The 21126-nt window shown below is 36.5% G+C and overlaps 1 protein-coding gene across 1 annotated transcript in view; it reads left to right on the top strand.

Annotated features, from left to right (window-relative positions):
• Positions 1 to 21126, top strand: part of GPC5 (glypican 5) — a 1400898-nt gene that overhangs the window by 495679 nt on the left and 884093 nt on the right. The window lies entirely within an intron of this gene.

A 21126-nucleotide genomic window follows, 5' to 3' on the forward strand; every position in this document is an offset into this window, starting at 1 on the left:
TATAATCTAATGGTTTTTATGAAATACTTCTGTTATATAATCAATCATATTTTTCATCAAGTGAGTGTGTATTGCTGTTTTCAATATATGGCATATGAAGCATGAACATAATTATCACTATTTCATTGAAATAGTCTTAATTAGAACCCAACATTATGTTGCATGTGGTAAATATTGCCCTCCATTCTGCATCTATTGATGTTTGGAGTAAGAAAGGCTATTTTTGTTTTTAGTTATTAGTCATTTTACAAAAATTTATATTTGAATATACTTTCATTTTTACTAAGCAAAACTTTGTATGGGTAGTTGATGCTTATTTCTAGTATTGTGGGTCAGAAACAATACCTAAATAGTACAGAGTTTTTATTGCATACAAAATATTCCAGAGTCAGTAGTAGGCTTCTCATAATTTTTTGCAAAGACAAAGCTTAAGTTTACGTAGAGCCAGTTCTTATGTTTCCATTTTCACAGGAGTCCCCATATCTCAGGTCAGGGAAAGAATATGCAAGAAGGACATGGGGGTTGGTGTCTAATACCATAGATTTCTTCCTTTTGCGAGGCAACAATGCTTATTCTACCATTGATACGTATAGAAAACAGAGCTCTCGGCATGGCTGGCAAAAGCAAAAATAAATTCTAATGGAAAAGCCTAAGAGAAAAGTGGTATCATGACTACTGAGGAGTTAAACCTCCCAGCCTCTGCTGAGCTGGTCCAGATGGTATTTCACAGTATCGTCCACTAGAGTATAATATGTACATCTAGATTATTTGAAAATTCGAGTGCATAATTGATTAGAAAACCAAAAAAGCTTTAATATTAATCAGCTCCTCTCATTGAGGAGTGAGTACAATTTCACTGTGAGAACACAGTGAACTCTTCGTAGTTTCTTAAGTGGGGTAAGCTTTCCACAGAGGGTTCAGGAAGTAAAAATAGACCTTAAGTGTATATTTATTCCTTCTCATTCTTTTATATTTCTATGGTTGTAGTAAAGTATATAAAATATGTAATATATTATTGTAATAGCACTTACCTATAATTTATAAATACATAAATATACATATTAACTGGGCATTTGTTCAGATGGTTTTCATGAGATATACACATAATGAAAGCAGAACGGAAATCCTGTTACAGATAATAAGGATGGAGCTCTTCCATAAGAAGTCCACGGTTATAAGAAAACACATTCACAGAGGAATACATAGATACCCAAGATAGAAAGGATTATAAAAACCCTGAGGAGGAGGGTTCACATGTTTATTGTCTATTCAGCAATCCCTGCGCCCCGCCCCCAATCATTTCTTGTTTTGTAGATTTCAAAGCTATAGTCTTTTCAAGGTAGCAAAGGATCATCCTCCCTTTCTTTTTTAGCTTCTGTGTGAACTTGAGTCCCATTCTTTAATCTTTATAGGAGTGTGCAGATCTCCAATTATTCATGCTTAAGTTTCATTCCAGAGTTGCGAGAGAATATCAAATACAATGCTTCCTTTGAGGTCTATCCTTTTAAGGTCTACTAGAATTATACGATTAAAATTTAGATTTTTATAGAGGATAGCAGAAAGTCGTAACTTGCACAGGTGTCACTGAAACATTCACCTTTAATGTCTAAGAATATGCTCTTTCATAAACTGCTCTCCTGGAGATGAAGAGAAATGTTTTACTTTGCTGAAATTTTGACTACTGATAATGTACGTGTGCCCTGTCAGGGATGGCCATTGTACTGTCAGTATCAAGGGATGGCTAACAGCACCCACCACAATGGCAGCTCTGAAGGGATTCAGAAAACAGACTTCTGTAAGTGAGAATTTGTTAATTTTTGCGTAGGGCCCTAGAAGATGTTGGTGTAGAAACAAGTTTCAGATTCTAATCTGCAGATTTAGATGATCACTTCTTAGTGTTTGTATAAAATGTATTTTTAATTATAATAGATATTAAATTCACTTTCCACCTTTGTATGATAAAAATGCCATCTCTCACCATAGGGATGTACCTATATTAAAGAATGTGGAAGTAAGTCAGCCATAATAGCAAAAATTGTCTACATCCACTCACCCAAAAATACCTTTCTCGGCCTGCCATTGATCTAACCTTATTTCTACCCTGAATTGTCTGCAATTAGAGTCACCAAAGAAGTAAAGATTTTTCCTTGGAAAATGTCACTTTTTAATGTTTTAATAATTCATTCAAATACTCAGCAAATGCTCATTTAGTTTCTAGTATGGTTCTCGTTCTGTACAGGTACTGAGGTTAAAGTTGTGAATAAAGCAGACACAACCCTCCTGTCATGGGCTTTACATTGTAAGATAAAAGTAAATAAGCAAACAAGTAAAACCAGTACTGTAGCTGACACATGTTCTAAACAAAACCAAACAGGATGAGGTAGGGAAAGATATTTACGAAGAATGTGCTGGTGAAGGCCTCTCAGAGGGAGATGTTTGGTTTGATACTGAATAAGAAGAATCATAGGGAAACCTGTGAGAACTGAGTCTGGGGCAGAAGGAAAAGGAAGTGCAAAGGCCCTGTGGCAGGAATAAGTTTATTTTATTCGAGGACAGAAGGCTGTGCAGCTAAAACAGAATGAGTTGAAGGGAGGAGATAAACATACATCATGTTTTGGGGAGTCTAGTAGGCTCTGGTAAAGAGTTTATATTTTCTCCTAAGTAGACTAAAAAGTCATTTAAAAACTGTAAGCAGACCCTAACTGGGTGCAGTGGCTCATGCCTGTAATCTCAGCATTTTGGGAGGCTGAGGCAGGTGGATTACCGAAGTCAGGAGCTTGAGACCAGCCTGACCAACATGTTGAAATCCCGTCTCTACTTAAAAAAAAAAAAATCAGCTGGGCATGGTGGCACGTGCCTGTAATCCCAGCTTCTGGGGAGGCCGAGGCAGGAGAGTCACTTGAACCCAGGAGTTGGAGCTTGCAATGAGCCAAGATTGCACCACTGCACTCTAGCCTGGGCAACAAAGCAAGACTCTGTCTCAACAATAAATAAATCAATAAATAAAATAAAACTGTAAGCAGAAGCTGATAGAATTTAATTTATGTTTTATGAGGACTTCACTATGGAAAATGGACCCTGCGTGCAAGAATGAAAAAGGAAAGGAATACAGACAGAAGACCACATAAGAGTGGATAAACTGAGAAGTGCAGAGATTTAGACAAATATTGGAAGTGGGGTTATTGGGATTTGTTAATGGATTGGAAATTTGGGAGACAGAAGAAAGATAATAGCGAGGTTTGGTGGGATGATAGTGTCCCTAAGTGAGAAAAGGAATTCTGACAGCAGAGCAGGTCTGGCGGAGGGTCCCTGGGATTGATTAGAAATCAGTGGTTTTGTTAAATGATGCAGAAATCAGTGGTTTTGTTTAATGTTTATTAGATACCCAAGAGGACTGTGCAGAGCTCAGTGGAGACCACACAACCAGGTTGTATGTTTGTAAGCATCAGCGTGTGAATAGTACTTAAGCCACTTAAGCCCTGAGACTGTGTAAGGTTGTTACCTTTCCTTTAGAGTATAAATTCACACCAAAACTATTAGTGAGGAATATAAGACAATGGAATCATACAAAAAATTGTAATGCAAAAACCTATGCATAGATAAAACATATATTAAACGTATTTGGCAACCTGTATATACTTAGTTGATCTAGGACAGAGAAGATATTTAATAACATTAACTTTTTCTTACCATAAGAATAATGACCCAGGAGGCGGAGGCTGCAGTGAGCCGAGATCAGGTCACTAGACTCCAGGTCCAGGAGACAGAGTGAGACTCTGTCTCGAAAGAAAGAGAGAAAAAGAAAAAGATTGAGAGAGAGAGAGAGAGAGAGAGAAAGAAAGAGAGAGAGAGAGAAAGAAAGAAAGAAAGAAAGAGAAAGAGAATAATGAATGCTCTTCAGAGGAAACCTGATAGAAAAAGTAAAAAATAAATGCTGATACCATTTTAAAACTGAAGACTTACAAGAGAAGGCATCTAGGCTTTTTTCTATACTTAATTATACATATAAATACATCAATACTTAAAAAAAAATAAGATCATAGGGTACATTTGATTTTGCAATCTGAACTGCTCACCTGATCACACAAAACACATACTTTTTTGTGGCATTAAATATTCCGCTATCTGGTTGTTCATGCTGGTATATTATTCTATCATATGGAAAGATTAGTTTTACTTCACCCTGTCACCTAAAGTTGAATATTTAGTTTGTGACCAGTTTTTCATGATAATAGAGTCTAATAGGAATATAAGTAGACATAATATGTTTTTGGCTTCTTTTTCTTCTTGTAATACATTCTACATATTGTCACCAAGAATATGTTCCTTAATAACTGTATTTTGATACATACTGCCACATTTTTCTCAAGGAAAACTATAGCTAATAGAAAGTGTCCGCTTTTTCTGCATGTTAAAGGTATGTTTGGAAGCTTGGCAGTGACCCTGACACATATTGGTATGGAACGGCATTGGGCTCTCCAGAGACCAAGGTAGCAGTCCTGTAGAAATGTTAGCCTGAGCTGGTTGTCACCTGAGAGTATTCCAAGGACAGCCAAAAGAAATATTTTAGTTAGAGCTGGGCACAGTGTCTCAGGCCTGTAATCCCAGCACTTTGGGAGGCTAAGGGGAGCGGTTCATGAGGTCAGGGGTTCAAGACCAGACTGACCAACATGGTGAAACCTGTCTCTACCAAAAATAAAAAAATTAGCTGGGCATGGTGGCACGTGCCTGTAATCCCAGCTACTCGGGAGGCTGAGGCAGGAGAATCACTTGAACCTGGGAGGCAGAGGTTGTAGTGAGCTGAGAGTGCGCCATTGCTATACTCCAGCCTGGGCAACAGAGCGAGACTCCCTCTAAAAAACAAAGATAAATATTTTAGTTAGAAGACAATTGGTGGGAAAAGTTTCAAGGCTTCCTAGAGAGAGATCATAGCATACACAGTCCTAATTTTATTTCATCATTTAGGGCAAGCCATATATAGATATATGTCTTACCCACATCCCCTCCCACACCCCCCTCAATAAAAAGCTGGGATCCGATGTAAATAGAAACCCGTGAATTAGAACATGGTCCTTAAGGAATATCTCAGAAACTTCAATGTTCCTTCACACCCTCTTCAAATCCTTCTGAATTGAGAATGGGAACCTTGGCAACAAGAGGGGAGTCACACACCTCCTTTTTCCATCTGATTCTGCTGTCTTTCTCCAGGTCAGCCATGGTGCAAATTCTCAGAGTTCCTTTCTGGCAGTCCCCTGCATTCCACAGCCTGTTTCTGAAATGGGTGATATTTGTCCCTTTGAAAAACCCTGTGATAAATGTGGTGCACCCAATGGCCAGTGAAGATTTTCCTAAAGGGAGACATGTCCCTCAGTGTTAACATTAACTTTTCTCGATGTTTGAGTCAGTCTCAATTGCCCTTTAATATTATAGGTTGGAAACAACACTTGGTCTCTCTTAGTATATGTGATTGAGGAAATGTGAGCGCCTTTGTAATTTAGATTTGCTCACCTAGCAAACTTACGTTGAAACTTCTTGGTCGTATTTGTTTATGGCAAAGTTGTCAGCAAAAAAGTCAGAGTTGCGCAACAATTTATCTTTAAACATTAAATGACATCTATCATTTTTCAAAGAAGATAATTTCAGCAGTTAAAATCCTAACTGCTGAGCCCTGTTCATTGAGAATTATAATGCCCCATTGCTTAGAAATTAATTTACCTACTTTCAATATGAAACATAAAAAGTAACATCACAGCAATTTTCTGAATTTATTTTATTGCAAAACCAATAAATGTTACTGTGTTGTTAAAAGTAGTAGATTTAAGAAACATTTAATTTCTTTAAACCTAACAATTCAAATGATATAAAAGAATATTAAGTTTCTATTAAATATTCATTTTTATAGAGATTAAAATCTCTTTACAAAATGTCTTCATGTATAATATAATTTGATTTTTAGATGTGAGGAAAGCAGTAATCATAACCATTGCCTAAATCCACAAAATAAGTAGATATTCTATAATATGTATCGCAATAATCACAATGTAGTAGATTCAGCCAAAGATGAGAGACACTCTTATTTTAGTGGAAAAAGACTGTGCTAAATTACCTCTTTGCCTTTTTTCACTCTGTTCCTAGGATACCAATATAATAAATAGTCACTTTAGAACTGTGATACACTGAGAAAGGGCTCTAATTTAAATTGCAATGGATGGTTACACAGGTAATGTTTACACACACACACACACACACACACATATACACACATACACACACTGACAGGAGTCTTTAAAGGTATTAGTATCTTGGAATTTTTGAATTCTGAAAACTGTCCAAGCTTTTATCATTAAATCATTGCTACCAAACACATTTTAGAAACACTCTTTCCTATTGTTAATAGCCAATGATAGTCATACAGAATGAGTTAATCATAATTGATTGGTCAATTGCTGATTGCAAATTCTTTGACCATAGCAGGTCAGCTGACACTGTGAACTTGTTTCACTTCTATAGACTCTTTGTGTTGGTCAGGGAATTGCCACAAAGGTCTGACTCCTTTCACTGCAACTCCATTATATGACATTGTCACATCCCCAGGCTTTTGATACTAATATTCCAGAGAGACGAACTGCTCTTGATTTTGAATTAGCAATGCAGTAGTGATCAAAACAGATTTAGTTAGTTATCTATTGGTTCAGAAGACAGTGTTGGATATGCACTCAATAACTTTCAATGGTCATCTAATTTAGCAATTAGTTTGTCTGAGTAAATTCAATGGAAGGCTACTTTCTGGAATGGGCAGTGTAATGCACTGACTTCACTATTAGACATTTCATTTTAAAAAATCAGTTGTCCGCATAACACAACCATTTCAATCAGTGTATAGTCAACTGGAAAGGAAAGTTTGAGAACTTTTTATGAAAGCACTTGGATTGGGGTTGGCCATTGGTAATTTCTGTTTGATTAAAACGTATGTAATTGTTTTGTGTTGGATAAAAATTCGACTTTTTATTTATGTTAATGCTGCTGATCTAACATGTTATCATTTCTCATTAAGGCTTGAGCTGTTTATCCACCTGGTTTTCTGTTCATAAAATGTTGAAAGAAGGTTAAATGTAGAACTTTCATATTTTTTTATTTAGGTCACTAGGACAAATTCCGGTAATTTGTAGCCTAAAACTTTCATATATATTACTGCTTAAAACCTTTTGAAATATGGTTTATTTCACAAAAGAGGTCCTAAATTATAACCAGCTCCCAATAAATTTGTATTTATTTTTGAAAATTGAAGTCACTCGGATTTAAATTGTCAAGAATTATAAAATTTAAAAGGTAAATGTTCAGCATTTTAATTTAAACAACTGGGATAAAAGAGAAAAATAATACTTTTGACAATTACCAGATATAAGTGTTCATCCTGTAATTTCAAAGAATTTAAACAAAATGACTTTGCTTCAATCTCAATAAAACATGTTTGCTATAACATAGCAATGTGCTAAACAACATGACTTCTCAGTTAGCACAAGGCATGTGGCTAAATTCCAGCTTTTATAGGTACTAACTGTATATCCATAGTTACTTCACTTAACCTCTTAAGCCTCAATATAATTTTAATATATAATAAAAATGACAGGTAATGAGTGCTGTAGAGATGCAGAGAAAATGGAACCCTCAAACATTACCAGTGGGAATGTAAAATTGTACAATCACTATGGAAAAAAAAACTGACAGTTTCTCAAAATGGTAACCATTATGACCCAGCAATTCCATGTCTAGGTGTATACACAAGAGAAAGAAAATATGTGTCTACACAAAAACTTGTACATGATTGTTCATAGCAGTGTTGTTTATATTATCCAGAAAAGAAAAAACTCAAATGTTCCCCAGTTGATGACTATGTAAATAAAATGAGATATACCCTTAGAATACAATCTTATTCAGCAATAAAGAAGATCAAAACAATGGTATATGCTACAATGTGGAAAAATCTTAAACATGTTATACTAACTGAAGGAAGCCAGTCCCCAGAGATAACATATTATATAACTGCATTTATTGACATACTACAATATTGATAAATGTATTAGGTTTGTTCTCAGGCTGCTGTGAAGAAATGCTTGAGACTGGGTAATTAATAAAGAAAAGAGAATTAATTGACTGACAGTTCTGCATTGCTGGGGAGGCCTCAGGAAACTTACAATCACAACAGAAGTCACCTTTTCACAGAGCTGCAGGAGAGAGAATGAGTACAACCAGAGGAAATGCCAGACACTTATAAAACCATCAAGTCTGAGAGACTCACTGTCACGAAATCAGCATCAGGAAAATACCTCCATGATTCAATTACTTCTACCTGGGCCCACCTTTGACATGTGGGGATTATGGGATTATAATTCAAGATGAGATTTTGGGTAGAGACACAGCCAAACCATTTCATTCTGTCCCTGACCCCTTCTAAATCTTAAGTCCTCACATTTCAAAACACAGTTATGCCTTTCCAACAGTCCCCAAAAGTTTTAACTAATTCAAGCCTTAACCCAAAAGTCCAAATCCAAAGTCTCATTTGAGACAAGGCAAGTCCCATCCACCTATAAGCCTGCAAAGTAGAAAGCAAGTAGTTACTTACTGGATACAATGGGGGTAAAGGCGTTGGGTAAATACACCATTTCCAAATGGGATAAATTTGCCAAAACTAAGGGGCTACAGGCCTCATGCACTTCTGAAATTCAGTAGGGCAGTTAAAACTTAAAGTTCCCAATGATCTCCTTTGACTCTATGCCTCACATCCAGGTCACACTGGTGCAAGAGGTTGGCTCCCATGGCCTTGGACAAGTCCTCCCCTGTGGTTTTGCAAGGTGCACACCCTCCCGCCCTCCCCAGCTGCTTTCACGAACTGGCATTGAGGGCCTGCAGCTTTTTCAGGCATAGGGCCCAAACTGTTGGTGATCTACCATTCCGGGATCTGGAGGACAGTAGCCCTCTTTTCACAGCTCCACTAGGCAGTGCCCCAGTGGGGACTTTGCGTGGGGGCTCCAACCCCATATTTCCTTTCTGCACTCTTTTGCTCTGCGTCCTCTTGAATGCTTTGTCACTTAGAAATTTATTCTGCCAGATACCCTAAATCATCCCTCTCAAGTTCAAAGTTCCACAGATCTCTAGGGCAGGGGCAAAATACCACCAGTTTCTTTGCTAAAGCATAGAAAGAATTACCCTTATTCCAGTTCCCAACAAGTTTCTCATCTCCACCTGAGACCACCTTAGGTTGGACTTCATTGTCCATATCACTATCACCATTTTGGTTAAAACCATTCAACAAGTTTCTAGGAAGTTCCAAACTTTCTCACATCATTCTGTTTTCTTCTGAGCCCTCCAAACTGTTCCAACCTCTGCCTGTTACCTAGCTGCAAAGTCACTTCCACACTTTCAGGTATATTTTTACAGCAGCACCTCACTACCTTGGTACCAATTTATTGTATTAGTCTGTTCTCATGCTGCTATGAAGAAATTCCCAGCCAGGTGCGGTGGCTCACACTGAAGTCCCAGCACTTTGGGAGGCCAAGGCGAGCCGATCACAAGGTCAAGAGATGGAGGCCATCCTGGCCAACATGGTGAAACACTGTCTTTACTAAAAATACGAAAATTAGCGGGGCATGGTGCGCACGCCTGTAGTCCCAGCTACTCAGGAGGCTGAGGCAGGACAATTGCTTGAACCTGGGAGGTGGAGGTTGCAATGAGCAGAGATCACACCACTGCACTCCAGCCTGGCAACAGAGCAAGACTCCATCTCAAAACAAAACAAAACAAAACAAAAAAAACAAATTACTGAAACTGGGTAATTTATTAACAAATGAGGTTTAATTGACCCTCAGTTTTGCATTGCTGGGGAAGCCTCAGGAAACTTACAATTATGACAGAAGGCACCTCTTCACAGGGTGGCAGGAGAGAGAATGAGTGCAAGCAGGGGAAATGTCAGACACTTATTAAACCGTTAGATCCATGAGACTTACTATCACAAGAACAGCGTAAGGGAAACCACCCCTACGATTCACTTACTTCCTCCTGGTCCTGCCCTTGACAGGTGAGGATTATAGGGATTATAATTCAAGATAAGATTTTGAGTGGGGACACAGCCAAGCCATATCATGTATTTTACTATTTTATTAGACTATCGGTTTTCATTTGTATATAGAACATTTCCTTACACTGACATAAATCATTATTCAGTAAAATAATAATGGTTTATGTCAGTGTAACGTAATTCTGATTCTGAGAGTTTTGCAAATATTGTGCTAGATAATTTTCCTTTTTTTTGGTATGTAAATATCTGCAAATTTTATCAGTTTTACTTTTTAATTCCTTACCCACTGTTAATTTCCCAACACACTGTGCTGGGAATGCCTCTGTCATTCCCCTGAAATGCTTTTCTAAACTCAGTGAATTTCTTTTTTTTCTGTTCAGAAGCCAATAGTCTTTTTTCAGTTTTATCTCACTGGCTCATTTAACAGCACTTATCCATGTTGCTTACCTCTTTCTCTTTGATTTCACTCTCTTGATTTCCTACCAATATCTTTGATTTCTTTTATTCCAGGATCTTCATGTATCTCTTCATTTCTTTTAAAGTCTATGTTTTTCTGGGTTCCCACCCAGTCTCATATATCTTTTCATCTTCTCTCCTTCTCTGTATTTCTCTCTCTCCTGCCTTTACGATCGCTACCTAATTATCTTCTTCCAAGATGTTTCTCCTGAGTCTCTGATACTTCAGTCTACCATTGGATTGGGTAAGCAACCTGAAATGTCAAAATCAACATGGCTAGAACAGAATTCCCTCCTAATTGCTTCCCCCTTCCCCTAATTTGCTCCTCCTTCTGTTCTTTCCAGTTGCCTAAGCCTATTTCTTGGGTGTCATCTTTAATTCTTCTTTTTTACTTACTACTAATCCATTACTAGAGTATAATTTTGTCTCCTGTCTGTTTATCCTGTCCACTTCTCTTTATGGCCACTTTGCTATTTGAGAGTACTACCAATTCCTATCTAAATTAGAATAATTGTTTCCAAACCAATTTTACAATCACTTGTCCAGAAAATGCCCCAAGAAAGTTTTCTATGGGTGCCTTCTCCAATTCCTCCCTTACGGTTGTGGAGCCACACACTGCTGTCAAATACTGTTGCACAAGTAAAGTCACTAGTTATCATTTGTGGCAGAATCCAATAGAAAATTAGCAGACTGTTGATAGACTAATCATGTCAATACCCATTTGAAATCATTTAGTTAATCACTATGCTGTTATGATGAAATACAGTCTTTTGGGCTTTTCGTTAAATGTGGAAATTTGGCCACATGTTCCAATTCAGTTATATTATAGAAGTTTACTTATAAGAAGAGAGACAATTCATCTGACAACATCTAGAATACATGGACATGCATGGAAGACGGATGTATATTGCTTAACTTCTCAGCCAGGAAACTGTACCCCAGATACACTGCACCTCAGATTACTTTCCTCCACTTTCTCCCTTGCAGCCTGGATGTGTATTTTCTGGGGAAAAAATGTACCAGGAAGGCTCCCGGTTCAAAATTGCAGCCAGAGTAGAGGGCAGAATGAATCATAGAGAAGGAAATAGAGAAATTGACAGTTAACATACTGGCTTGCTTATTTTCGGAATGCTGGCATGCCAGTACACAAAGTCCATGCAGAAAATTAAATGAGTCTTCTTTGAAGCAACTGATCAGTTTTAGACACAATAATTCCATGTACTGATTGGATCTCTACCCAGTGGGAAGATAACTCCCCATCTATGGTGAAACCCTTTACTACACCCTATCTATATATTCAACAATTTCCAGATAGCCTCTAATGCCCAGTATCAATGGATAATCAATGATCACTATACATTAAAGGACAATCTGAAAAATGTAAATGCAAAGAGAAAAAAGAAAGAAATGAGCAGGTATAGAAAGCAGACAGTACAGGAGAAAATACCCAAAACCTGTATGAATATCCTCCAAAAAATGAGAGAATAGATTGCATTCTTAAGATAATAATAAATTGCTTCAAAGAATCAGTAAGAAAATAAAGAGCTTCAGAAAATTAAAAATATATTAAAATTTAAAATTCAGTAGATGTATTGGAAGGTAACTTCAAATAAGTATTATAAAAATTGTGTCACACACAAAAAAGAGAAGGCAACAAGAAGTAAAATGATGGGACATTTGAATTTCACTTTAGGGGATCCAAATAAGAATGTTGGGGAACAGAACTAAATTAATAAAGAGAATGAATTTATTAAGTAAATAACGTATTAATCATTTTCAGAAATGAAGAGTCATGACTCCATACTGAGCCCAAGTGACCATCACCATGAATGAAAACACATGTGCATTCACACACACACACACACACACACACACACACACACACAAACATACACACACAAGATAATCATTGTTAAACTCCTGAATATTGGTGATGAACAAAATATATTAAAATCTTCCAAAGAAATAAACCAAAAACCCAAAATAGTTTACATAAAAATAAGAGACATCAAATTTGTAGCTATATCTCAGCAGGAATTCTAGAAGGCAATACATAAGCAATGCCTTCAAATTATGAGACAACTGATTTCTGATCTAGAAGCATATACTCAGCTAAATTATCAGCAACCAAGTGTTACTGTATATTAAATAGATTTCAGGGGAGGATATGCACCTTTATCCTTTTTTGTAATCTCTCTCTCTCTCTNTTTTTGAGAGAGTTTCACTCTGTTGCCCAGGCTGGAGTCCAGTGATGGGATCCTGGCTTTCTGCAACTTTGCCTCCTGGGTTTAAGCCATTCTCCTGCCTCAGCCTCCCGAATAGCTGGGACTACAGGTGTGTGCCACAATGCCTAGCTAATTTTTGTATTTAGTTTTAGTGGAGACAGGGTTTGACCATGTTGGCCAGGATGGTCTAGATCTCTTGACCTCATGATTCACCTGCCTTGGCCTCCCAAAGTGCTGGGATTATAGGCGTGAGCCACCGTTCCCAGCCTTTCCTTTTTTTCTAATCTCTCTCTCTCGCTCGCTCTCTCTCTCTTTTTCTTGAGATACAGTTTCACTCTGTAGCCCAGGCTGGAGTCCAGTGATGGGATCCTGGCTCTCTGAAACTCTAACTCCTGGGTTCAAGCAATTCTCATGCCTCAGCCTCCCCAGTAGCTGAGATTATAGCCATGCACCACCATGCCCGACTAATTTTTGTATTTTTAGGAGAGATGGGGTTTCACTGTGTTGGCCAGTCTGGTCTCAAATTCCTGACCTCAGGTGATCCCTCTGCCCTGGCCTTCCAGATTGTTGGGATTATAGGCATGAGCCATCGCTCCTGGCCCAACTTGATCTTCTGTAAACCTTTTATATAGAGCTGCTGACAAAAAGAGTAACCAAGAAATAAGATGATATGGAGTTCAGGAAACATAACATTGAATACATACGAATGGGAAAAAGGATGACTGTGAGAGGAAGTTTTCTAAGCCAAAAAAAGTTAATAACTTAAAGTGTTGGGTTTGAACATATGGAAAAGATACTGCTAAGCATTTGACAGATCTCCTGGAGTACTTGAGAGAAAAAGGAAATAAATACATAGAAAGATGTGACAGATACAAGAAAAACTATGCAAATGGATAGATACTATGACAATTATAAATTATAGGATATCAAAAAGATTTACTTAAGAAAATCAGTGCGCTATTATCCTAAAAATAAATACTGTTTTTGTAGGATTAACTATTACTTTAATGAAAATTTTGCTAAAACTATGCTACATGGGGTGGCTCATGTCTATAATTCCAGCATGCTGGGGGCCTGAGGTGGGAGGGTCACTTAAGGCCAGAGTTTGAGACCAGCTTGTGCAACATAGCACAACCCTGTCTCTCCAAAAAAAAAAAAAAAGAAAGAAAAACGAACAATAAAACAAAAGAACGCCAGGCATGGTGATGCATGCCTGTAGCCCTATCCTAGCTACTCGGGAGGCTGAAGCGGGAGAATCATTTGAACCTAGGAGTTCAAGGCTGCAGTGAGCCGTAATCACACCACTGTCCCCCAGCCTGGGGGACAGAGTAAGGACTCTGTCTCAAAACCAAACAAAAACAAAAATAAAACTTTGCAAAAACTATAATATGGGTTGGGGAAAGGAAAGTAAGGACCCGTGGTAAAACAGAAAATAAACATTAACAACAGTTGATCAATTAAAAACAGAAAAACTGCCAATTAACAGGAGAATAGCTTGAACCCAGGAGACGGAGGTTGCAGTGAGCGAAGATCGTGCCATTGCACTCCAGCTTGGCGACAAATGAAGAAACAAACAAACAAACAAAAACCTGCCAATTAAGTGTAAATGATTTAGACCTGTAAAGTTAATTCCAGAGCAATTAATCAGGTTGATTATGACCATCTGCAGGAGCAGGAAACATGATGTATAAAGAGCTTGTGTATAGGAATGTTATCTTTAAAAATGTAAATATTTTGGTACTACTAGATTATTAACTAGGTATATTTATTACTCTGATAAATATACACATTTGTTTAAAAACTAAAGGCAAACTTTGCCTCATGGTTTCCAGGGACCTGCATAACCTGGTCTTCTATCTTTACAGCCTCATCTGCTAATTGTTCCCCTTGTCTGCACACACCTGGTATAAACTCTCCCTGCTACTCACACTCCTCACACAGTTATTGCAATATTCCAGACTCTTTCTGAATTTCTGGGTCTTTCATTTTGTCTTCTTAAAAGAAAGTTATTATTTTGACTTTAAAAACACCAATTGTATCTTCTTCTCTGTAACTCTTAGTCATTTGCTACGTCTCAGTTTCTCTCAACAAAGAGCACGTGTACTGTACTCATGTTCCTTGGCACTCTGTAACTAACTTATAAAGAGCACTTCTCTAGAGATTAAAAAAGTCAAAATTTTGAAAAATTGGATTATTGAGTGAGATCTCCAGTCCACTCTCTTTGTTTGCACCAATTTTCTGTACCCAGGTATCTAGGTTCTTCTGTTCTTAATTATTTCTGACCCTAAACTGTCTTTTCTATCTGAATGTTGAGCCATGTCTCACAAACTTGTGTAATTTTTCAGTCTGAATTTGGCAGTTCTTTCACTCAAACTAAATGCTCTAGAGAAACTTCCCTAGCTTTTTCTGGATGTTAACTGAAATTCATAGTTCTACCACCCTCCATTGAAATCTGGGATCCTACAGTCATAGCAGTTCATAAGGCTTCCCAATAAACCAGATTTTCTAATCTTGTCATCCATGACTTTTTAAACCAGGTGCACTCCTCTCTGGGAGCCTGTCACAACTTAACTTCAGATACCTTAAGATTGGCTCTGCACAATAAATAGATAAATATAAAAACCTCTGTCTCTCTAATGATCTTTTAGAGCATTTCTTTGCCATACATAGCTTTTGACGGGCGCATGCATATTGTCAGCTTTCTGCAGGTATATGTGAGTCCATAATGTTTTGCAGACTCAATAAATGTACTCTGTAATTACTTGAATGTCATTTTATGAATGTGCTTTGACGACGTAATTCGTCAGAGCGGAGCAATTCCAGGATATATTTCTTGCAGTTCAGCAGCACTTAGCCAGATGGCCCCCTATAGTTTTGGAGCAGTTAATGCACCTTGAAAGTAGGCTGACTTATGAGAGGAATATGCTTGTGGAGAATCAGTAGGAAAGTTTCTAAGACATAGAATATTGAAGAGGTAAAATAAATACTATATAGTTCCATTAAAAACCAAATTAAGTAAATTAAAATGTGCATTATAATAACCTTACGAAATATGATATGCCTTGTGAATGTAAGTTTTGCATTATAGATTTCGCATTGATGTGATGAAATGTAATCAGTTTCATTAGAGATAAAACAAATCACGAGTTTTACAGTAATGAGTCTGAATTGGCATTTATATACCTATCTATTAGTCATGTCAATTACTAGTTCCGAAAAAGATCATTTTAAAATTATATAGCTGGGAATATATTATCAAACCAGGCCTGAAACTTATTAAACAGATGGTAAAATCTAATTTAACCTCACTTAATACTCCTTTTATCTTAGTTTTATAAAAGCAAATGAGCTTGTCAGCTTTTAATTATGAAAGTATAATTTTAATTTGTAAGACATATATAACAAAGCAAGATCGTTACTAAATTCACTCTATTAGTAACTTCCTATTGTATACATCATTTTTAATTTAATAAGAAAGTCCTTTAAAAAATTTGAAAAGAATCACATTGCTTAAGAAGAGGGTCAACACTTCTAGAAAATAAATATATTCTTAAGACACTTAATGATTCTCAAAATAGAGACCTAATTCTTCAGAGTTTTAAAAATATTTGATGTGCACTCTTTACATATATAGAGAATTTAAATTTAATAATTTCCCTTCTTAAAAAATTAGTTAAACATACCACAAACATATCAAAGCAAGTTATTCATACTTAATTCTGATTTAAGTAAATGTATTGTTATTACTGATGAGATTTGAGTAGCAAAACTATTTTATATCATCCAAAAGCACAGAGGCCTTCTTAGAATACTAATTTCAATGTCTGGTTCACAGATTTGCTCATGAATAATAGATTTTTTTTCATGTTTCTGTACTAATTCATTGAAGGGCAATGTTTTACCTATTCTTGGACGAAATATCATTATCTGGCTGGGAGTGGTGACTCATGCCTGTAATCCTAACATTTTGGGAGGCCGAGGATGTCAGATTGCTTGAGCCCAGACGTTTGAGACTACCCTGGGCAACACGGTGAAAACCCATCTCTACAAAAAGAAAGCACAAAAATTAGTGGGGTGTGGTGGTGGGCACCTGTAGTCCTAGCTACTCAGGAGGCTGAGGTGGGAGGATCACCTGGGCCTGGGAGATTGAGGTTGTGGTGAGCCATGATTATGCCACTGCATTCCAGCCTGGGTGACAAAGTGAAATCCTATGTCAATAATAATAATAATAAAATAGAAAATAAAAATATTGTTATCTGACATTTTAAAAAGTATTATATTTCAACCTATAAATACACTTCATGGATTTTTAACAAGAGAAAAATTTCAACATATTGCCAATTTAAAACAAACCTTTATGTATAATACCATTGTAATGTCTTTAAACAGTATCTATCTATCATGGGATATAAAAAATATTAAATATATATTTACTGAATAAATGAATGAAAACCATAATTACCTTGATCACTATATTTATAATTTAAATGAAGAATGAAAGTAAATCTTCCTAATTATCATATACTTAACATAACTATTTAAAATCACTCTAATGACAAATAATATGCTTTCAATCTTGAATTATAATTTTAAAATTCCTGTATTGTTCTATTCAATCATCCTTCCATTAATTCAGTGAACAAACATTGATTACTACTCACTATGTGCCAAGTATTATGATAGATCCAGGGAGTACAAAAATGATTAAATGAGGAGATCCGTTGGAGTAATTGTTTTCTAGAAACAATACCTATTTCAGTTATGAACTAGTCTGTTTTAAAGAAAGTGGTGAGGGAAAGCTGAAAATAATATTTTCACTTTATTCAACAAAACTTATTGAGGTCCTGTTATGAATCAGGACCTCCCCTAGGTATGGGGCATACAAAATTGATTAAGACCATACAAGCTTGCAAAAACAAACAAACAAAAATCTCTATAATAAAAAGGAAAAAGAGGAATTCCCCTTTGTTGTAGGTTATAGTGATATTTCTGATCTAGGCTCAGAGAATTTGTCACAATTACGGAAACTCAGAAGGTATTTCCTTGAGATGGACTAGAGGCTGAACTAGTAGAGATTACTTAGTGAAATATTGTGATACCGTTTACTTCAATTCGAATAGTTATAATTCATTTTAGAAGATATTATGGCTTACACATAGTAGATGTGATGACTGAATAATAGGAATGTTGAACAATGACACCATGGTAGCCATCAGCCATTGCCATAATGATTCTGCATTAAAAAATCTATGCAAAATTTAGTGGAGTATATTAATAAGGATTTTTTTTTCTTGTTCATGCACCTCTAGTTAGGTGCAGTTCAGCTAATCTAGGCTGGGCGTGGCTAGCATTGGCTTGAAGGTACAGCTGGTGTCCAGATCTGTTAGATGCATTTGTTATTCTCCTTGGCTCCCAGGACCCAAAGCATGTTATTGTTATGGCAAAAGTCAGGAGTGCAACCTGCCTGTGCAAAAACATGCCAGGCTTCTGTTGCCTTAAATCCTCTGAGATACCCTTTTGGCCTAAGCAAATCACACAGCAAGGACTGAAGTCAAGGAGTGGGGAATTATATCGGCCCCTCAGACTTAGAGATAGGGGAGAGTGTGAACACATGCAGGAAAATTATCTCATCTAGCAGAGTGTCCTTAAAGATTTGCACGTAATAAACTCAGTAGTGTTTTTGTTTGTTTGAATGAGGCTTTTCCCTGTCACAGTACAGTGCAAAGGTACTATCTGAACTCTTTCTCCACATTCATAAAATTGCTACCTTGTTTCTACCATGATTATATTTTTTATGATCCATTTTTGCATACAAATCTGAAAACCATATTATAATTTATTAGATGAGGAAAGGAACATCCACTGACATCATCATATACAAATATCTCTCAATATTTTAATGCTTGTGGCATTCTTAATGTTTCTGTGAAAAAATACTTTAAATCATAGAGGTGATTTCTAAGTCAGTTATTGACTTATTCTAATGAATTATAAAATCAGACTAAATTGCTAATAGAGAAATTACATTTGAAATACTAGCCTGAGCTACAAATGAGATGGAGTTTTCTGCTCATCATTTGTATTCTAATTATTTTTGTTAAGACTGGGTTATTAAAACATAATTATAACATTATCAGCAGAAAAGCTTGTTGTGCTATAATTAAATCATCTAAACAATCATTTTTGTGGCCTTAATATTATGGATTTCTCAATTCATTGTAGTATATAAAATTTCTCTTTAAATACTATTTATTATCAGTAGTTTGCTTCTATGAATGCTAGGAAATTTAGAATTCTGCATTAACATTTAATAACAATATATGCTATCCTAATAGTTAGGCATTATATTTATCTATATAACGTGCAACAAGAGAGAAATGTTGGATAAATTAGAACAATTGCAGCTTACGACAAATATCTGTAGTGACATTTTTTTTATCTTCAGAAAAATATAGATTTTTTGGGAAATGATTTAGTTCATTTCAGTCTAGGAATAACTACTTAATATGGACGTTTTGTCTACAGGATACTGGTGTTTTCAAATGTAATGCATTAGTATTTTAGTTTAGGTTCTTTTACCACATACTTAGAAATTGTTCAACTGAGCAGGCTGTTAAAACTAATAGTATAGATAAATGGTATGGATAGGCAATGCAGACATCCCACTTTCCCCAAGCCATGAATTTTATGACTGGGCTGAGGAGATGAAAATGGAGGTATTAGAAATGTGGATTCTTTGCTAATCATTACTTTTCTTCCTTTAAAAAGATTCTTCAAAAGGCAAGAATATGGAAGTATTTCAGGAGATATTCTTGAGGTATCTAAAATACTTACTCTTCCTATCAAAATCAATAAATAGTTGGATGTAAGTAAAACAAAGTCAAGGCAACTGATTTTGCATGTGAGTGTACACACAGACACATATATATGTGTTCTCCATCTGCTCTCAGTGACGGAACTATTAGACTCAACTAAATGATCACTTGATTGTGTTTAACCTGATAAGCAGACTCTTATCAAGAAGAACAATACTTCAAAAAACTGGATTGTTCTTACTACATCTCAGCATGCATCAGCCACTCTCTTTCCCCATCCTATCTCCTGCCAGACTGGTCTCTAAATACCCGTTCCACTTGGTGATACTAATTGATGTTGTAAATAGCTTTAATGAGTATTCACTCTAGCTGCCTCCATATTAATTCAATTTTCATAGGATGGTCTCCATGGGATCAAGCATAAGGACTTAGTGGAATATCTCTATATGACTCCATAAAGTAAAGAAAGAATGTGTTGGGTTTAACAGAGTGCCCCTTCCTTTACTAAATGTGAAAGATGTTTCAGTATAGGAGGCCAGATGAAAAGTCCTAAAGTTTGTTTGTTTCGGCAGCCAACAATTGTTCATGTTGCACGTTTCATGTTACAAAGGAGCCTCATGGTAGTATAGAGGAGAGACAGGAAAAGATGCTAAACTGTGCTCTAGGCATTAAAATGAAGCCAGAGCAAGAATTCTAGAAGCTGACAGGAAGGAAACCTCTGTAAGCAGGCGTGGAGGGGTCTCCACAAATCTCTTCTTTGCCCTTACAGCTCTAGACTTTCAGAAATGTACACCCCATTCTCTTGTATTAAGAAACAATTCATGTTCACAACAAAAGGGACATCATGTTAACCAATCATTTAAAATTTTTACTCCAGAGAAATGACAATATTTCACAGATTGTGCCTCATCACCAAACCCACAAGTATAAGTATTTTTTTTTTTTTTTTTTTTTTTGAGACGGAGTTTCGCTCTTGTTACCCAGGCTGGAGTGCAATGGCGCGATCTCGGCTCACCGCAACCTCCGCCTCCCGGGTTCAGGCAATTCTCCTGCCTCAGCCTCCCGAGTCGCTGGGATTACAGGCATGCGCCACCATGCCCAGCTAATTTTTTGTATTTTTAGTAGAGACGGGGTTTCACCATGTTGACCAGGATGGTCTCGATCTCTTGACCTCGTGATCCACCCGCCTCGGCCTCCCACAGTGCTGGGATTACAGGCTTGAGCCACCGCGCCCAGCAAGTATAAGTATTTTTTTGAAAAATTTCCTTTCAATTCTTTTCCTTGACAGTGAAGTCTAGAGTAGCTTGGTTTAGATCTAGCTCTTTTCAGCCTCAATACTCCATAATCACCTTGACTTTTAAAATTATGACTGGACTGCCTGTACCATTATTTTAATATTAAAGATTTAGTAAATCATTTTAATGTTAGTCTTAAATAACTACAGGCTTTATTCATTTACTCTGGTATTTCTAAAACATTCGTAAGAATTTAAGATTTTTAATTCAAATGATCCCTTAAGTAGAAATCACACTCATAGATTATGCATATGTCTTTT

The sequence above is a fragment of the Cebus imitator genome, unplaced genomic scaffold (genome assembly GCF_001604975.1).
Source record: "Cebus imitator isolate Cc_AM_T3 unplaced genomic scaffold, Cebus_imitator-1.0 Scaffold158, whole genome shotgun sequence".
NCBI lineage: Eukaryota > Metazoa > Chordata > Mammalia > Primates > Cebidae > Cebus > Cebus imitator.